Source organism: Pezoporus flaviventris, unplaced genomic scaffold, assembly GCF_033815535.1.
Source record: "Pezoporus flaviventris isolate CSIRO_AGI_PZ_B2104156 unplaced genomic scaffold, CSIRO_AGI_Pfla_v1 ptg000007l, whole genome shotgun sequence".
Classification (NCBI taxonomy): Eukaryota; Metazoa; Chordata; class Aves; order Psittaciformes; family Psittacidae; genus Pezoporus; species Pezoporus flaviventris.
The window spans coordinates 30,575,790-30,580,000 of NW_026892555.1; positions in this window are offsets into that span (position 1 = coordinate 30,575,790).

The following is a 4,211-nucleotide window of genomic DNA, read 5'->3' on the forward strand; positions in this document are numbered from 1 at the left end:
AGTCTTATCAATAATGAATGCTTCAAGCACCTGTGTATTCAGGTTGCTGCTCAAGCTTATGTGACAGACCAGAATCAAATTACCATGAATGGCCTGCAAGAGACCCAGGACAGCCAGAGATGCAGACTCCCTGTGCTAGCAGAAAGGAATGCCTGTGTTACTGAGCTCAGTAACATTCACTTTGGCTATAGGCAAGAATTTCTTTTCTGCATTGTGTGAAAGACTAAGAGAAGTTTTATGGCCTGTGTAATGTAGAAAGTAAACCTCTCTGGTCATAATTGTCTATGGATTCCAGACTAGGGATTCCCAGCCTATGAATCCCAGCTAATCTGGTTTTGCTCCCTTTCACAGGATCAGTGGTCATAGTGGGGGGTGAGTTTCACACACACACAATCATTTCTTCAATTCCCATGCCTGAAATGCAGAGGGGTGCAAAAGACCAATCCTTCATGTCAGTGCAACTAAAACAACACAAGGAATATGTTCCTTCACAGAAGAGAGAAATATGTTTGTACAGATCCATTAAAACTAAAGGGAAAAAGCGGATTTGCATGTATTTGTCTAAAATGGAGAAGAGGGAAAGAGAGAAGGAAAGACAGAAAGAGAGGGAGAGAAAGGGGGGAAAGGAAGGAAGGGAGGGAGGGAGGGAGGGAAGAGGAGGAAGGAATTTGTGTCAAAAATTTCAAAAAAGAATAAGGAAAAAGTCAATATTGCTTAGAACAACACATAAGACTCAAAAATCATTGACAAAAATAAGCTAAAAGATTTATGAAAGAATTCTCATAGAAACAGTTTCTAAATTATATTTAAAAAGGAAAGCTAGTAGTAAGTAACGGAATGAGGAACGATTTAAAATATTTTTCAGGTGGACTTCCTTCTCAACAGTTAATAACTTACTGTTCACCTTTCTAGCGTGTCTTCAAACTAAGAACACATAACTGTAAATGGAGTTTTGTCATTTTGAACTGGAAACTGCTTTACAGCAGTGAAGTCTAGTGCCACAACACTGAATTAGCTCCTCCATATTATATGATTGTTCAAATAAATAGTTCAGTGTCAACAAAATGTTTTTTGAACAAATACTGGTTCAGTGTTACCATACTCTTTTCACATAACCTGTCCTAGAACAGTTGCTGTCTCACTGAAATTAAGAGTTACTCCAATAAAAACCTAAGCAATTTGATCAGGTAATTTTTATGCAATCTTAACAGGGTCATCACAGCAGACTGTGGGTAGCTATTTGATAAATACGTGGAAGAAATTAAATAGCAATTATAGCTATTAAGAGGTATGAAAAAATATATCCATTTTCTAGCAAAAAAAGAAAAAAATCCCAAAAGATTATGTAGACAATTCTTTTTAAATGTACATAGTATTTCTCAACCTAGCAGGTTCTAAACTGGTATAAACAGGCTCACTGAAATGCATATTATATATGGGGTAGGTGAAAGGCAGAGCAGCTGTTTAATGTTCTACAGCAATGCTGTGCTACAAGGTTTTGGACGGGAAACGAAGAACACCTTTTTCTGCGGAAACAAATGGGGAATTTAGGAGGGAAGAATATTTTTGCTCACACTGATTTTGGACCAGGTCATCGTCTGTAGGACTCTTGCTGTCATAAATGGGACATGAGATCACCGAAATTACCCTAGGCAGCAAGACTATATCTTTCTTTGTAAAAAAACTATGTAAGCCACAGATATTCTGCAAATACTAGTTGCACCAAGAATGTGTAGGGTTTGGAAAAAATAGTCCCAAAAGGTTCTAATCCCACCTCCTCCCAGTTCTCTAATTTTCTTTGGGAAGATGTTGTTCAATAAAAATAACATCCTGGCCTGCTGGTGCTCAAACGCTGAAAATACATATGTTGTGAAAGAAGGGTTCGCAGCACAAAGCAGTCCCATCACATGATGTAGCAGCACTAAACAACAAAACCTATCACTTGGGTCAGAGTAAATAGCTTGTAGATGCGTCTATGAATATTAAACTCACTTCAAACAGCAGGGAGCAGGCAACCTACTGTTTGAAATAAGAATGTGTGCTTACAAATCATCCACTATTGAAGGACTTTCCCCATCAGACTGCAAGCCGGCAGGCAATCTAATTTTTACTTTAATGGTACCTACAGTGTTGAACTGGCTTTCTTGCAAAAGCCCATTCATTTCATCTCTGCCTGGTTTTGAAACACCACTCTAAGACCTTTGCTTCTCATAAGGTGTTAAGAAGTTACAAATGTGGCCACATATTGGTTCAGATCCTGGATAGTTTTTTACTGTTTTTTTCAATGTGCTTTTTCAAATTTTATTGGGGGGGGCAGGGGGGGAGGTCTTATTATTTATTTAAATAATTTCTTTGCTTTAATTATATTTTTTTTTATATTAGCCTTAATACTATGGCACTAAGAACTAAAACCAAAAGACTACTGTGGCTTACTAACCATTGTTGATACCACACCATTTACTGAACTTCACAGAGAACCGTGATAAACAGCATTCTGGGCCATTAAATTATGGTATCTATTCCTATTCATGGGAACCTTGCTGAAAGATGTTTTAATATTATTGACCTGGAAAAAATCATTTTACTTCTCAGCTAACCAGAAAAATTGTGAGGGTACAGATTTCTTAAGGAGGCATCTTCCCGTTGTGTACAACCAGAATGGGACTAATACAGAGGAAAATACAAGAGAATATCTTTGTATGATTTATGTAAGTCGTACTGTATGTTATCACATGCAGTGATTTAATCTGAATGGTTCTGATTTGTTAGCTGATTTGTTTTAATCATAGAATGGTTCTTTAAAAAGCTTAAATATGAAAAGGGAAATGGGATTCACCTTCTTCCCAGAGTTCTCAATCCCAGGTATATTAAAAGTAAAATCTTTAGTGCAAGTAGCCTACCACTTTGTTATGCTAACTGCTTTCTTGTGAAGCTCTGATCTCATTTTCAGTGATATCTTTATTATATCACCACACCTTCTGCCAGCTTTCTGTATGCTTTTTTAAATTTCACTTAAAAAAATAAGCCAACTATAATCTGTACTAATACATCAGTGCTAATCTCTTAGCTAAACATTTTCTGTTACATGAGCCAGTTACCACCGAGGGTTCATTTGTGTATGAGGACTCTTCTGTATGAATACTTTAGTTAGGATGGATTCCTGGCTTAATCTTGCTATACTAATTAAAAAAAAAATAAATAAGTACATGTACAGTCATGATGCAAAGCCTGTGTTTTGAAGATGCTTAACTGTGTGTCATGAAAAATGAAAAACACAAAATCTTATAGCTAATATCAGGCCTTTTAACATGATACGGGTATTTAACAGGCATTCTAATCTCCAGTTCTTCTGCTGTGGACTGGGTAGTAAAACAGTAAGTTATTACAAATACAAAATATAAAATCATGACAATTAAAATAATGCTTCTAATTGTAGTTACAAACCTTTGAGATCTGCATTTTAGAGCCAAAATTGAATATTGTAGGTAAAATTCTGAATCTATTCAAATCACTGAACGCTTTGCTATTGACTGTTTGCCATATGTCACCTATATAATTTATCTGGTATCAAAAGGAGGTGGTAGAAAGAACTATCAGTAGGGTGTGATGATGTTTTTCTTTGTTGCTGAGGTTATTATTACATGGTATCATACATATTTACATTCTACCTTCTAGAAGATATTATAATAGCTTATAAAGTTGTGGAAGTCCAGAAAAATATAGTTTATAGGCTTTAATTTTCAAAGGAAGACATCTGAGCTTTCACAGAGGTGATTCTGTAAAAGAAAGTTGACTCATCTTACAAACAGCTACTTCCGCTCTCCAAAGTCTTTGTCTTCACTAGCAGAACTCATACCTTAGATAAGAAGGAGCACATAGGCTGAAGAGCATAGAACAATTTTCTAACAGTAAGACTCAATACCTTGTAAAGCACCCTTTTAAGGCAGGTTGTGGGAGACCCATTCCTTGAGTCATTTAAAACTAAACTGGACAAAACTTTCTGTAATACACAGCAGAGAACAATTCTGGATGAGTGGGGCTGTGCTAGCGGATTTAGCAAATCTTTCCCATTTCTAGCTTCTATGATTTTGCAGCAACTTTAATGAGACACAAATACGCAAAGCTTCCCAAATGGCTGAATACCAATCCTACATCTTTTCAGCTGGAACCACATTATCTAGGTCTTGTTAAGCTGTGTCAAAACCTATGTC